Consider the following 17,112-nt stretch of genomic DNA (forward strand, 5'->3'; position numbering starts at 1 on the left):
TTAACTGTTTTACTGCATTATTTATGGTAGTAGAATTAGTCAGTGCTGACTGAGTTTGTGATTTCCTTCATCACTTAAATTTGAAACTCTTATAGATTTTTTATTTATTTATTTTTTCTGTCAGACTTGCTAGTGTGATACATGTCTGTAAAAGTTTCTCATCTGTAATTTTATTTCTGGGGAATATGTGACGGGGACTAAACAGGCCTTGGTGAAGCTACTCATATGTATCTTTCAGCTTTCCCTAAAGTTGAAAATTTTTTACATTGCACAACCACGCTCCCAGAGTTGCTCCAACATGGGAATTATTTTTAAGCTAAGCTCGTTAAGCTAAAAATAAAGCAGAAAGCAAACTATAGGTCATGCTGTGATTAGTTATTTAGTTATTACTACTTTATTGTACTTAGGGCAGATATAATACAGTTATCTATGTTGACAGTAATGAAAAAAGTACCCGGTCCGCCATAAAATGGCTTATTGTTACAAATAAAACGACTGTTTCACAAAGAAGTGCTTCGCAGCCATTATGTTGTTTTTGCTCAAATAAATTGCATTTTAAAATGTTTTATCTAAACTGCTGCTCTCATTCATGTATTTTAACTGTTTAATCTACAATAAACAAAACGTTTTAATGAAAAGCATTTTTGTAACTGCGCTTACCTTTTACCTTCTTATTACCATTAAGTCAGTCCTTATATCGAGTTGCTATATTGATATAGAACACAATAAGAATCCAATTACAATCCTTTGAGTCTGACAATCTCAAAGGGGAGTGAAGGCAAGAAAATATAACAATAAAAAGTTCAAATCTGTAATTTTTGAAGATATTGCAAATGCCTGCATAACTAAAATCCCTGTAGTACCTGGATTTCTATCGATTTATTGAATATGTAAATATTTATGAATGGCCATTCAGGTTTTATTTAGTTTTTTTTTTTCTTTTGGTGTTTGTTGCACAAATTTAAATATATGAAGGCTATCAACCAACAATTCAGTCAATTTGTGATTTTTCTTAAATACTCCCTCTCACAGAGACTTGCTTACATCTTCTGACAGCTAAACCAACTTATGATAACATTGACTAAGTTTGCTATTGGTACACTTTACCTAAAAATAAAATTAATAAAATTAAATTAAACATACTCATTACACAACCGCGCTCCAAGAGTTGGTCACAACATGGTGAATTGTTTTGTGACCGTTAAAATGTCTACAGCTTTTGTTCCTTGGTCCTAATGATGCGTCTGTTCACTAATGTTCACTAACAGACAGTGCACCTCTTGTAATTGATAAGCTTATAAATGATCACTGTGAAGCATCAGTATGCATTAATGAAGATCATATCAGTCAGATTAAGTCAAATATCATCAAACTCAAAGCAATCAAAATTCTATTTCTCTGAAAGGAAACCTTCCTTTTCAGGGACTGTATGAAAGGAATCATTGAAATATATTATGAAATATACTATGAAATATTTAATTTGCAGAATCCCCATAATAAAACTTCAATTGTGAACTGAATTATTACATTGCATCTAGACACAAAATAATCAACTGTTAATTAGTAATCGTACTATGTAAATGACTAACAAGATCTGATCAGACAAGAAACTTGACCACCTAAAGTGATTTCTCACATTGAACCGTCTGACTTTCTGTAGCTGACTAAATGTAACCTTACCAAAGTTTTGCCTTAGAGCAAACAGGTACTGAGTTTGAAGCGTGGATCAGACGCCTTCAGCCATCTGCTAAAGCTAGACTCCGGCCTTCCTCACTGTAAAATAAAACATTACACTTAAAAAAAGTTCAAGTGAACATCGTTTAATTATTATCAACTTATTGTTTGTACTCATCTTAAACAAGTGGCAGGAACGTTTGGTTAAAAAATAAAGCTTTACAAGTCAATCTATTTAAGTTGAGTCCATGCAACAACTAAAATAAAAAGTGAACTATTTGAAAGTAGCGAGGAGTTTGGGTGGTAAAAGTTTAACATCTTAACACATCCAGACACTACCTCATTTCTGCTCAAACAAACGGAAAAATTTTGAACAGTACAATTATGTCAAATAATGAGACCGTGTGTCTTTAATCTATGTAACAAAATATATTGCTGCTGCTGTAGGCAGAAAATAAAAGAAGTTTTGCAGAGAATAACATTTTGGATGAGTTTAAGAATATTGTTTGCCAAAATCACACAGTGTAACTACTGTACACATGTCTTTTATATGATGCAGTAATTGAATCTTTTAAGGCAATTGCTTTGCATAAATGTAAGTAAATACAACCTATTTTCCTGCTCCACATACTTAGTTAGCAGTTTGCCAATTAGCTTCCCAGTCTGAACTTCTGGGCAACGTCTTGATTCAGTCAAATCTTCTATCCTAGATCTCCTGAACTCTGATATTCTTCTACATATCGGTACATATGTGAATGTTTGGCTTGCTGGTCTTCAGCATGCTTTGAATGCAGTATCTGGTTTCTCTTACTTTAACCCGCCCAACTTGCACCTGATTGGTATGTTAGTCTTTTGATTCCCTCCCAGTGAGGCGGTGCTTCACAAATCAAACTGTGTGTCAAACCGTTGATCTGTGGCTGTTTCAGAAGATGAGGAAAGACGGTGACTGAGTTTTAGACAGTACTGGTCAGTTCAAGCAGCTGCTCATGTAGCTTCTCATGTAGCTTTTTTTTTTACTAGATGGCAGTCCTAAAAGTATATATCTTTAAAATATGAATAAATACGTACAATTCCATAGTTATTTGATCCAGCGGTTATAGAAGTTTGGTAATAATGCAATTCTGGCATTGTGGTTTCTTAATGTAAGTATTTCTGCTACTGGACAAGAAATAGTGTTCAAAGAGGATTTAGAAAGAAAATAGTTGATATTTGTATTTACTGAGAGCAAGGCTGTGACTAGTTATCAGGACAGAATGAGAACTGAAAAACTGTTGGGTCCACATGACCAAGGAGGGAACCGCTCATCTGCTCCAACAATTTATTAGTCTTTAGGAAATATTTTTGGACACAAGGAGCAGGAACATAACAACATCAGATGTATTTTTCATCCTTATATCAGTGATTTAAAACTATTTTTAATTTTGCATCATCTTATTTTTCACCCATAGAAAAGTCTAATGTGTTTATTATGAGTAGGATTAACCAAGCTGAAGAAGAGAAAAGAGAAATAAATATTCATTGGTACAGAATCGAATCAGCAGATATAAACTTATGAAACTATTGAAACTTTCAAGAATTTTATGTTGTGTAAGGTATTTAAGAAAATAATACTCAATCTGTGCTCACAAATTTCTTTATCTGGTTGTTATCTCTAAACTAGGTTTACTTTTTATGTTGAACCTCTTTTTCACAGTTGTTTCACTTAGTTCCACGACTGCAGTGGATTTTATAGTCAATGTTAAAATCCAACACAGAGTCTGAAGCGATAGAGGAAATTTACGTCAATATGGAACCTGTTGGACAAACTGCATCTAATCACACAGGTAAGAATGAAGTTACAGAGAAATCTAGTATGTATGTTATTCAATTTTTTCTAATGTTAAGGTTTTTGTTAAGGTTGGAGCAGCTCCAAAGAGAGGCTCGGCCTCGGTGTGGTCGTATGCTTGGGAATCCTGAATGTTTTAATTCTGGCTGAACTCATAGGCCTCAGTGTACACAATGAGTCTTTTTCTAGTCATCTTACAGATGTAAAATGAATAAATGTTATGTTTCTGTTTTTTCTACTGATCAAATAGCGAGGGTTTAAAAAAAAAAAAAAAAAAAAGAATAAAGCTTGGTGACTCAAAGTGTTGCAGAGAGGTGAAACATTACACCATGTTACATGAGTTTGATTCATTCTCAGTAATGGTTGCATCTGCAGCCGTTTAGGTTAGCGTGTCTTTAATATCTCCTCTTTTTCAAACTATTTACCAAACAATTTATTTTTCAGTGTTACCTCAGTTTAAATTCTACAGGTGTGACCAAAATCATGAAACTATTTTATAAGTCTTAGGTGAAAATACGATGCCACTTCTTTTTTTCTTTTTTTGCAAACATGTTTGTTGATTTTTTTCCCAGCTCATAACATGACAGCAGATTTTTCTGACATCGGCAACATGCTGACTGAACAGAACAGCAAGTTTCTCTCCATGAACTCTAACTTCACTGAAACGGCTCCACGAGCTGAAGAAACTTTAAGGTTTGTCAAAACTTTAAAAAATTTGTATCTCTTTAAAAACTGAATTCTACTCTGAATTGTAGAGTATCACTAAAACCTTTCCTTTTTGGTTTAAATGAGTATAATGTAAGTGACCAACTTTTTTGAATTTATTAAGTGCTCTATCATTTTTGTGTGCTAAAGAATAACGATGTAAAGCAAATTAAACTTTGAAACTTTGATTCTTCTTTCCTTACAGATCAGACAAACATCAGTTGTTCCTGTTAATCCAGGGTCTGCGGAAGAAGAGAAGAGCAGATCCAGTATTGATGGATGATTAGGATTTGTGTTCACTGTGATATTATTCATCAATAATAATGTAGCTTATTAGTATGCTGTTACATAAAACCGTAAAGATAAATTGTACGCTTCCAACTGTTGTGACTTATAAAGCAACAATTTTACCGGTTGTTCTCCGTGTTTCTCTTTCTTGTTAAAACTCTGACACGATAAACAAACGTTGGAGGATGGTTTTATGCGGAGGATCGTTTTAGCACGATGAGCTCTGATTGTGTCTTAATGTGACTTTTACTACGAGACTTTATGGAACTCCAGTTGTGTCCGGTAATAATGGACTAAGCTCTATCTTGGTAGATTTTTTTTATTTCCAATTATTTACTATCATTTGTAATAAAGTAATGTCAACACCACACATTCAGCTGTGAGGAGTTTGTTCTAGTCATCTTAAAGATGGAAAGAGTCAATGTCGTGTTGATTCTGAGAAGCTGAATGATTAACTGAATGACATTTTATTCATTTCAGAGTTCAACCAGCGAGGTTATTCATTTTGTGGCGGTCCTAGTCTTAGAAAGAAAGAACCAAAGATAGAAAGCAGTAAATGTTCATGTTGGTTCCAAAGGCTTCTCCTGAAAATATGGATCAAATCAGGGTAGGAAACATCATTTTTACATCATTGGGATATTAAAAGTCTTTTATCTAAACATCTTATGAGTAGGTTTTTATTGTTTCCTTAAAACTATTTAAGGAGTGTTGATTTCATCTAAAATTTTAAGGCTAAAAAAGAAAATGATGCTTGGAGGCACAGAGTGACACAGCTTAGTGTTGGGACAGATGTAGAGGGGTTAAGCAAGGCTGTAGTAAGCGCTGATACCAACTCAGTACTTTATGATTATATATTTTTCTCCAATTCGCGCTTGTAGAAAATATCAACATGTACAAAACTGAGAAACTCTATCAATCAACCAACTGGACATTGAAGTATGTGACCGGAGATTTGTTCTCCTGTCCACTGGATGAATTTTGATAAAAAGCTCCATCTAGAGAGCTTTCTGTCACAAAGACAAGATGGAGACTGACCACAGAGACATGAGCTGAGGATGAGGAGCAGCAGGATGCTGGAGATCATCTTCATCCTGAGAGAAGAAGAGGAGGAGAGGCAGCAGAACATCAATACAAGGAACAACTGGACCTATGGTGTAGAATGAACTTTGTTTAGAAATAGAATATTACTGCCACCTCATAGTAATGATAAAAAAAATTACAAACTTTCCTTTCATCTGAAACAAAAACTTCTCCTCAGTCCAGGTAAAATGCTTGTAACTCGGATTCATCTGAGTGAATCCAACACTTGTGAAGGAGTGAACAGACTCTGCTCTGAATCAGCCTCTGGTTTCTCCTTCCTCCTTTTTAAACTCCTTGAAAATTGTCAGTGGGCTTTTTGACAAGGCTGCTGTTATCCCTGTTGTAACGTCATTTAGCACAGCTTTTCCTTCCACTCAACTTTTGATAAAACTCTGAACAACCAGCTTCTCACACAATAACTTTTCTTTCTTCCTTTCATGGGAACAATTGTTCAATATAAGTAAACATTTCATTATGGAGAGTCAACATGTTCTCTGTTCAATCAGGAGTCTTCTAAATAGTTTCAGACTGAGAAACCATTTAGAGATAATTCACTGATTAGTGTTATTTTCTAATATTTTACAAAATATTCTACAATATTAACATTTCCAGAGACACTGGAGGTTGGGTTTATTATCTGTAAACCATAATAAATGTTGTAAAAACTAAAGGGTTAGAATATTTGACTGCATGAATCTATATAATGTATGTTAGCTTCACTTTCTGGAATTACATAGAGACAAAAATTATTTAACACAATTAAAAAATGTTTGTGTTCTTATTTATTTCTACAATGTAATAATAGAAAATATGAACACAGTTGTTGCTGAGAAAACATTAATTTAGTTATTATTATTTAAGTTAACTAACTTAAATAAATTATTTAAGTTAGTTAACTTAAGTTATTTTAATTACATTATTATTAGAGATACACTGACCTAGAAAGCATTTAGATTTAGGATTTAATTATTGTGTTTTACATTTATTCAAAAGAAATATGTACTTAAGTAAAATGTTTGATCCTACTATCTAACTTAGACAATAAACCAACATAAAATATAATAAACTTACTCGGTTAGTTTTCCTCCTGCATCTGTCAACACTTCGTTGCTTCAAATGGAGGAACAGCACTATACTTCTCCACTTGGGAGAAGAGGTTATGTGGTGTGACATGGGGTAGGACATGCCCTACAATGTGCATACAAATGAAGATGGTATGGCAAGCTGTTTTAACATAAATTTTGTTTAGCCGCCCTTACATTCCTGATTCTGTTTAGCCGTCCTTACATTCCTGATATCTCAAATTGAAATGTCCAGCCATTGAAATGTGGCGTGGAGGAGGTCATACCTGAAACAATTAAGCAAATAAGAATAAAGAACAAGTTATTTTCTTTAGATACATTGACACCAATAGATAAACAGAGTGAAGAAAATGTCAAAAAGACATCGAAAAATGTTAATGATAAAAACTCGTCAAATAGCCATAAAGATCTGGCCTGGCAAATTGCTAATCAATGTTTGCCAGGGCCTTCTTGTACAAACAAAATTGTACAAGAAGCTCACAATGCCCTAGGTTAAAATGTGGAGAAGAAGATGACAACTAGACATTTGTTTTGGATGTGTCCTTACACTAAAAAGCATGGTTCTTAATGTTACCATGGTTGAAAAAACTGTGCAAGGAGAATTTAACATATGAAAAGGTATCTTATGGTTTAATAAAGGATAAATGGGAGAGAAATGAATTGATCTGGTGGATCATAATAAACTGTGTTAAAGAAGCAAAATGGAAAGTAAGGAACATTTTGATAAATAAAAAATATGAAATATCTGAAACAAATGTCTTAAAGTTCGTGGGTTCATCAGTTAGAGGATATATGTGGACGGAAAAACTGGGGCAAAAGAGTGAGGATAAAGTATCAGCGTGGACAGTGCCTGCCTGCTGACTTATTGAAATTTGTTGAATGACTGAACAGGGTATGAGAAATGGAAGAACTGTTCCCTTTCTCCTTGGAGTCCCCCCCCTAGCCCCCCACAATTAAATTATGACTAGTCATAAAGTGATTTCAGGATATCTCGATTTTTGTTTTGACTAGTCATAATTCTAATTAAAGATATCTCAAATGTGCGTGCTGTGGTGGCGTAGGGGATAGCATGACCCATATTTGGAGGCCCTCACTCCTTGACGCGGTGGTCACAGGTTCAATTCCTGGACCCGGCCGATATTTACCACATTTCGTCCCCCTTTCCTGTGAGCCTACTTTCAAATAAGGGACACTAGAGTCCACAAAAGACCCCTGGAAGGGAAAAAAAAAAGATATCTCAAATGACAACATTATTCAATATATCTGAAATTTACTTTTGGATAGGAGATATGTAATTTTGACTAGTGAAAACTAAATTATAGGTGTCTTAAAAGCAAATAATAACTAGACAAAATTAAATTAAAGATATCTTGATTGTAATTTTGACTAGTCAGAAATCCTTTTCAGATATCTCCAAATGCGATAATTAGATTTATCTTCAATTACTCAGCTTTTCTATTTAAGATTTCTTAAATTAACATTCTGACTAGTCAGAATTACATTACTGATATCTTGAATATGTATTCTGTACAGTCAAAACGTCCCTGACTTATGAAGCATTTTGAAAGTTTAATAAAACAATGACAAATAAAAAAACGAAAAACAATGTTTGAAAATGCACAACTTTCATGTTGAAAATGCTTTGACGATAGCAATTTTAGCTTTTCAAAGCTGTTTTTAAGTGTGTTCGGTTTGTCGGAATAAATAGGAAATTCTTTGCAGATTTGACAAGCAGTTTTATAATTGATGAAGTTTTGGGTTCTCTGCATATCCAACCTTGCTGAGCTCTTTCTAATTTGTGGCATTTACTGACAATTTTGAGCAGGAAACATAAAATTCTGAAGGCAACTGTTTGGACAGTACAAGGAGCTTCCGCGCATTTCCTAATTCAGATATCTAAAATTAGAATGTTGACTAGTCATAATTAAGTTCAATATATCTTAAATTGTTATTATGGATGTGTCCCGTCAAATGACGGATCCAGTGTCGTAATTTAAGATATCTTGAAAGGAATTTTGACTAGCCAAAATGTAATTGAAGATATCTTGAATTATTATTCTTCCTAGTCAGAATGTAAATACAGATATCTTAAATTACCATTCCGGATAGTCAAATTGTAGTTTTGTCTAGTCAATATGCAATTTTAGATATATGGAATGTAATTACGGACAGTCAGATGAAACCGAATTTATGTTAAAACGGCTTGCCATAGTTTCTCCATTTGTAGGAATGAAAGGTCGACGGGAGGAACCTGACAAAACTAACCGAGTAAGTTTATTATATTTTATGTTGGTTCATTGTCTAAGTTAGATAGTAGGATCAAACATTTTACTTAAGTACATGTTCCTTGTGAATAAATGTAAAATACAATAATTAAATCCTAAATCTAAATGCTTTCTAGGTCATTGTATCTCTATAATATCTTTAAACTCTGTAAGTTGTTTTCCTGTTTGAACCGCTCTGGTAGCTGAATGTTTTGTTTCTACTGTCAGTATTAAACGCGTTTTTTTCCCACTTAACCTCAGACAAGCTTGTGGCGGTTCAACAGAAGAAAGAAATAATAAGTCAATAATTTTGTGTGTTTATTATGAAGAACATTATGGCAGCTATTGTAATTATTGTCTTTACATTTAACAATAATGTGAAAATGTAAAGATAAATCCTTTTGCTTCCTACAGCTTTTAAAGCAGTAAAGTGAAACAGAAACTGTTATAGAAAAGCTGCTTTGATCAATGAGTCTGCAATGACAAAATGTGTTTCATATTTTACAGTCAGAAAATGTTTCATTTATTTATCCAGATGTAATTTATAACAAAACTATTTCTGTAAATATAAACGTTCAACACTGAACAATGACGAAGGTTCAGAAACAGGAAGGCAAAACCTGTAACCTCCTGGGGGTGGGGTTAAAGACGTGACACCACCCAAAGCTCAAATTACAATTTGTTTCCTCCCCACAGTTTTAGATCTAAAATAATTGAACATACCCATTCAACACAGCGATAATTCATTGAGTGGGGATAAATGTGTGTTGAGAGATTAAATGAATGTTTTCTCAGCAACAACTGTGTTCATATTTTCTATTATTACATTGTAGAAATAAATAAGGCAAGGCAAGGCAAGGCAACTTTATTTATATAGCACCTTTCAGCCAAGGACAATTCAAAGTGCTTGTACAAAACAAGTTAAAAACAACAAGAAGATAATAAAAAGAAAGTAAATTAAAGCCCAAGCAGATTAAAAATGTACAAAATAAAATATTACAGTTTGAATATAGTTAAAAACAAACATCTAAGAATAGGCAATGTCAAATAAGAAGGTTTTTAACCTTGTTTTAAATAAACTCAAGGTAGGGGCAGTCTTACAGTGAGCAGGAAGTTTATTCCAGAGTGTTGGAGCATAAAAACTAAAAGCTGCTTCACCATGTTTGGTTCTGACTCTTGGAATAGTTAGAAAGTTTGATTGTGATGATCTTAAAGGTCTGAGTGGTATATATGATTGAAGAAGATCAGAAATGTAGTCTGGATTTCTATTATGAAGTGCTTTATAAACCATTAAGGAGATTTTAAAGTCTATTCTTTGAGTAATGGGTAGCCAGTGCAGGGATCTTAGAACTGGACTGATATGCTGATCTCTTTTTGTTTTAGTCAGGACTCTTGCAGCGGCATTCTGGACAAGCTGGAGCTGTCTTATTGCTTTTTTTGATAATCCAGTAAAAATAGCGTTGCAGTAATCGAGTCTACTAAAAACAAAGGCGTGAACTAATTTTTCAGAGTCTTGTGGGGACATGAGTCGTCTAACTTTAGCAATGTTTTTTAGATGGTAGTATGATGTTTTTATGATAGATTTGATGTGATTATTAAAGTTCAGATCAGGATCCATGATTACCCCCAGATTAAGAACACAAACATTTTTTAATTGTGTTAAATAGTTTTTGTCTCTAATTCCAGAAAGTGAAGCTAACAAGCATTATATAGATTCACACAGTCAAATATTCTAAGCCTTTAGTTTTTACAACATTTATTCTGGTTTACAGATAATAAACCCAACCTCCAGTGTCTCTGGAAATGTTAATATTGTAGAATATATTGCAAAATATTAGAAAATCATGGTGTAACACCAATCAGTGAATTATCTCTAAATGATTTCTCAGTCTGAGACTATTTAGAAGACTCCTGATTGAACAGAAAACATGTTGACTCTCCATAATGAGATGTTTACTTATATTGAACAATTGTCCCCATGCAAGGAAGAAAGAAAAGTTATTGTGTAAGAATCTGGTTGATCAGAGTTTTATCAAAAGTTGAGTGGAAGGAAAAGCTCAGGATGAACAGTTTTCAGGACGAGTCCAGAGTGACAAAGACGTCCTCAGAGAAGGACGAATCAGACTCCATGTGTCCAGACTGAGAACTGAAGACTCTGGTCTGTATCTGTGTGATGTGAAAACTGAAGACGGATTCAACTCTGGAAGATGTCGACTCAACGTTACTGGTGAGAAGAAATTATCAATAAGTAAACAAACATTTTTACAAACTTTGATAAATTCTGATTCCTGTATTGATGAACCAACATCTTCATCTTCTACATGAATCCTCCTGGATCTCAGTTTTCATCAATTATTAATAAATATTTCTGATTTCTCTCCCAGCAGCTGCTGATCAGATCCAAACTCAGAGACCAACTTTGACTGAAGAACCAGAGAGACGAGGAAGAATCATCATCTTCATCAGTCTGGGACTGATATAAGCAGCTTTAATGGTTCTAATTATAATATTTATTATTTGGTTTAGGAAGAAAAGGAGAAAAAAAACCCAAACTTTTTGACAAAGAACAGATTTGTTTGAACTTGTTCTGTTTGACAGATTGTAATAATAATAATAATAATAATAATAACTTTGAGTCGTTTATTGATTTGCTTCAGATTCATGTTTTAAATAATTTCAAAATCATTTCTGGACTAGAACCAGAAACAACGATCTGTTATTCTGCTACTCAGATTAATTTATTCCGTTTCACTTTATGTGTTTAAAATATTGTTTTGGAGGGACCAAAGGTGACAACAGTGGTAGGATTTTGTTCTGAAGTTAGTATGTTGCTAGTTCAATCTGCCTCTTTCAGAATATCCTTGGACAAAACTCTTCACCTGCCTTGGCGCCGGTCCATATAACCTTGTCTCTGCCAGATTGCTCCAGGGCAGCTGTGGCTGTTATCCAGTATTTCTCAGCATCAGTGTGTGAATGTGTGAATGGATGAGTGACTGAATGCAGTGTGAAGCATTTTGGAATCAACTGGACTTTATGAAGAGCCATAGATGTACAAACCATTTATAATTTTTATGAAAATGGTATTTAGAGCTCTAATTTATTATTTCACAGGTATATTTAAACAGTCTTGTAATTTTTACCTGTGTGGTTTTGCTTTTTCATCATAGACCTCATAATCAGTGTGTGTTGGGTCATTGTTTGTAGAAAAGTTATAAAAGTATATATGGAGGTTTCATTAGAGAACTGTTATTTCTTCAAAGTATCCAAGTTGTTTCTTTAAAAATTAGTTTTGCATAAGTTTATATTTTTGATTAAATGTGTTTTTCTTCATCTTTGTGTTTTAAATGAGCCTCAGTGAAGCTCTCACTCTGTTTACTTGTTTCCACTTTAATGTCTAATTATGAGTCAATCTGCTCTTTATTTGTAGGTCAAACTTCTGAAACTGTCAGTAAACAGGGAAAATGTACAAAGCTAGTTTGTCTTTAAATGGATAAAAAACTGTTAGTTGTTACTGTTGTGTTTAGATATTTTTACATGTTGTATTTACTACTAATTACCAGACAGACATTCTGCATTCTGTTGGCTTTGGATCTAATAAAGGTTAGTATTTTATTTACGATCAGCTTTATTGATATTTTTTAAATATCTGAACCAACGAGGTCAAACTAAGGCTGCCCCCTATTGGCGACAGATGGTTCTGTAGGTTAGAAACATTCTGTTGGTTTATTTGCTCTTCTTGTCTGAAAACTGTATGAAAGTTGCTTTTAATCAACGTATAATAATTTGTTATGATTAAAAACAATTCAACAAACTACAGAAACCGATTCCGTGGAATAAACAGGTGGTTGATCATCTGGCTGCTCCTTTAAGACAAAATGGAGGAATGATGACGTAACAAGGTGGGCTGGTTTCCTCAACTTCTCCCAGAAACAAGAAGTTCAGGAACATTTTCTTCTCTGATCTTCAAGACGGAGCATCTGAAACGGTCAGTTTTAATTCATGTTTGCAGATTTAGAGTTTATAAAATTCACACATTAAAGGAAGGTTTAGTTGATGTTGGAACAAAGTTTTAGCAGCAATATTAGTACGATTCTTCATGTTTCTGTTGAAGTTTGTTTTGCTCTTTTCTGATTACAGAACATATTTTTATATTAATAACAACGCTATAAACTCTGTAGAGGTTTTGACTAAACAGATTAAATAAAGCAGAATTTTTTCACCAGGTGTTGATTTTCGTAATACGGACCTGTTTTACGTGACTGCGCTGCTTTTTACACAGAGATTTTGGTGCAAAGGTCATTTCAGCTTTTAATTATTAGATATTTGCTATAAATGCGTATTTTCTTCTCTATGCGTCATGTTTGCGGAAAAACGTCCGTTTCTGTGTAACAGCGATCATTACAGTTAACAAAGATGTTTAGTTTCAGTTTGATCAAACATGTTTTTAACAGTTTTATAATAATTAACCGCTTCTCGTCAGTTTTCTGCATGAGTTTTTAAACTAAAACTAAACTTTAAGCGAAACTAATTAAGCGTCTGCAGATCTGATCAGTCTAAGTGAAACATTTTGTAATCCTCCATTTTGTGTTTCATCTGGACGCCATATTAAAATGACTTTACCTCTATTATCATCATGTGATCAGAGTGAATAGTAACTTGTTACATTTACTCAGTTACATTAACTTGAGTAACTTTTTAGAACAAATGTACTTTTAGGAGTTTTTATTACTACGCCATACTTTTTACTTTTACTAGAGTGATTTTATTCTGAAGTGTTTCTAACTTGAGGAAAATTTCTGGATTCTCTCCCCACTGAATGAAAACCAAACATGTTTTAACCAAGAATTCAAACACAGACACACACCTGCAGTTTTTGTTAAAGTTTCATAAGTTTTTTATGGAAAGAAACTGATTTGGAAAAATAATATTTTTCCTAATTTTGTTATTTTGTTGTTACTTATATAAATTATTGTGATTTTTGTCCTTAAAATACCTAAAGTTTCACAAAACTTTATATTTTATTTTGTCTGCCGATGTGATTTTAATATTTAATGATTGATAATTTGATCAGTTTCTCAGTACTTGAGTTGACTTTTTACCAAATGCTATTTTACTTTTACTTGAGTAAAAATATGTTGAAGTAGTTCTACTGCTACTTTAGTACAATTTTCGGGTCTCTGCATGTGATGACTTAGAGAAATAATGTTTATAATGAATGTGTTTTCATTATTTCTAACAGGATCAATGCTGAACTGGACCGCCTCCTCTCTCCTGCTGGTTCTGATTCTGTGTTCTGCTGCTCTGGGTGAGAATCTGATTTTACCTGAAAACATGACTGAATGTTTTAAACTGAACTTTAACTCAGAGCATGAAGGAATATTTACACTCTAAGTTAGCAGATCTGATATCACTGGATCTATTTCCTTTCAGTTTTTTTATCAGAACTTTTCATCTGAGCCGTGAAATAAACTTTCACCTGAAGCTTCATGAGAAAATGTTTTAAATCGTCTGTCAGCGTCTGAAACATCAAATCCTGGATATTAAGTTTTATTTTTAAGATGAACCCAAACCCAGGTAAACATGGAGGACAGCCGTCCACTGGGGACAGAAACTGGACACATCACTGCTGCTCATCCTGCTGCAGTCAGAAACTTAAACTTCCTCTGGTTGATTTCATCTTAAAATAAATAATTCCACTTTTTAGACAAAAAAAAAAAACTTTTAGTAGTTTTGCTGCACTGTAGTTTTTACTGTAGTAATATTATTATGAACTGTTGCTGCTTTTGAGTAAAACTTCTGGATACTCTAGCAAATAAAAACAACTTTAATGAATAAAGAAATAAAAAGCTATTTTAACTTAAATTATATAAAACACGTCCTTTTTAAACTAACTCGTCAACAGCCAATCAGAATGCATCGTGTAATAAACTTAACTTGCAATTCCAGATTTTTATCTTCTTGAAATAGCAGAGAAACAACTCAAGAAACAAAAATAAATTTTTTTATATGAAGTTTCAATTATCTATTTGCTTCCTAAAGGAAGTAAAAATCCTCAGCAGCCCAACCTCTCCCAGTGTGAGGCACGGTGGAGGAGGTGTGATGATGCATCAGATTAACAGAACTACTTCCTCAAAGTATTTCTGAGGATTTGCGTTGTGATTTATTCTTTCTGTCTCTTTCTGACTCCTGCAGGAAAATCTCTGCCCACCTTGAATGAAACTCTGGACGTTTACGAGGCAGAGGAGCACTCGAACGCCACACTGACATGGATCCATCCGGACCCGAACGCCACGCCGTCTGACTGCCTCTACTTTGATCTGATAAGGATGAAGCTGCTAAGGAAGATTTATGTGTTCAACAGCAGAGTTCAGCCTGAGCCATACACAGATGATGAGTTCAAAGGTCGACTGCACTGTGACCCCCAGCTGGTCAGGAATGGACGGATCCAATGTCTCCTGACTGAAGTGAGGTTCAGCGACGCGGGTCGGTATCAGTGGTACGTCGTCACTGACGGAGGAAGAGACGTTAGAGACTGGGAGCTGGTAGTCAGAGGTGAGCTTTTACTGATAAAACTGGTTTAATCTTTAATTTCTGGTCTGAAAAGTTGCGTTTTCATTACAAATGTTTCCAAAACTGACTTTGATATTTCACAAATGTAAAGAAAGATAAAATAAAATACAAAATTTTGCTGTTGCAGTGTTTCCATTAAATAAGAAATGCAATTAAAATCACAAGTGAATAAGTTTCTTCATGCGATAAGTCATTAAAAAACATGGATGAGTCAAATGTAAAGACTTATATTCAGATATATTAATAATCCAAATGTTTTTGCACAATTTTTAGGGTCAATGGAAATCCAGCTGTGGTCAAAAGATCAGCAGAGGAGAGAAAACTGAAAAAATAAAATTAGCTACAAATGTGCACAAAACTTTGATATTCTGAAAAACACAATTTTGTTTCCATTAAACAAGAAACGTAATTAAAAATGGCGTGAATAAGTTTGTTCATGTGATAAGTATTTAAAAATACACTGCGCCATCATTCTCCTACAACTTCCTGACAACTTCTTGTTTCCTCATCCTGAAGAAATTTTTTTTTTTTATATTTGTTTTTCCATAATTGGGTTGTTTCCATTAAGCTAATTTGCTTTCAAAATTCCAATTTGCACAGTTTTAACATCAATGGAGACGCAGCGACTGATTTATTCTTGATTCTTTTCTTTGCAGCTTCCATTCCTCAAACTCAGGAGGAAACCCAAGAGCCGGTGGATCGCGGGAGGTTTGGACTTTATGTTGGTTTGGGTTTGTTTCTGCTAACAGGAGGACTCGCCCTGCAGTGTGATGCTGGTTCAGGATTCAGATTGAGCTCATTCATCTCCAGGTTTAAAGGGTAGTAAGACAAAGATTCACCAAAAATCCACAATTAGAATCATTCCCAATATTTTTTATTTTTTTATTATGACCCGGTCTTCTGTTGGAGGAGACCTTATGACCTCATGACCTTATGACCTCCCCAAACATTGTACCGTCTTCAGTCCATTTGGACTTGAAGCTCAGGCAGCTGTGTGTTTTCTGGTTTCCAGAAACTGAGAAATTAGTTCTGGAGAATGAACAGAACTTGTTCTGGAGATGTTTTGGTTCATTACAAATGCACTTTGCACTTTGACGGCAGCGTTACAGAAACGGTGCTGCTATCAGTGGAATCATGGGTGGGAAATGTTAAACTGAGAAAACAGTTTCTACCTCATAGAAGTAGCGCATGAACATGGCCGACCGTAGTTCTTCCTTTAACTAAAAGGTTGGTGCGACGATTTCCGGTCATGACACAGGGGATGGTGTCCTTGAGCCAGACGCCGAATCCCTGAACTAGCTACCTCGATGGCTCAGCTGTAGACTGAGGTCTTATTTTAGCCAAAAATAAGCTTGTTTACAAAACTACAATGCACTGAATGAGGTCAGTTGTTGCTGATGTTTAACTATGATGTGATTAGTCTGACTTTGAGAGACGTCACTCAACAAAGTGTCAATAAGCAACAAACTGAATCCTTGAATGAGCTACCTCCATGGAGGAAAAGAAATTAACCAGTTTCCATGACTGTGAAGCAGGAAACATGGCGGAACATGTACGGGTCATCCTTCAGTTCAGCGGTTTGAGGCAGAACCGCTGAACGATTCAAAGTCTCTTTGGCCGGAGA

General features: G+C 34.3%; 1 protein-coding gene across 8 annotated transcripts in view; it reads right to left on the bottom strand.

Moving 5' to 3' along the window:
• Positions 1–17,112, bottom strand: part of LOC122821059 — an 83,563-nt gene that overhangs the window by 41,553 nt on the left and 24,898 nt on the right. The window contains exon 1 of one of the 8 annotated variants that reach the window (XM_044098907.1): positions 6,644–6,667. The exons of the other annotated variants lie outside the window; for them this stretch is intronic. The gene's annotated coding sequence lies outside the window, so the exon portion shown is untranslated. Of the gene's footprint in view, positions 1–6,643; positions 6,668–17,112 lie in introns of those variants that run through there. 8 annotated transcript variants of the gene reach the window in all.

Source organism: Gambusia affinis, linkage group LG18 (assembly GCF_019740435.1).
Source record: "Gambusia affinis linkage group LG18, SWU_Gaff_1.0, whole genome shotgun sequence".
In the NCBI taxonomy this organism is placed as follows: domain Eukaryota; kingdom Metazoa; phylum Chordata; class Actinopteri; order Cyprinodontiformes; family Poeciliidae; genus Gambusia; species Gambusia affinis.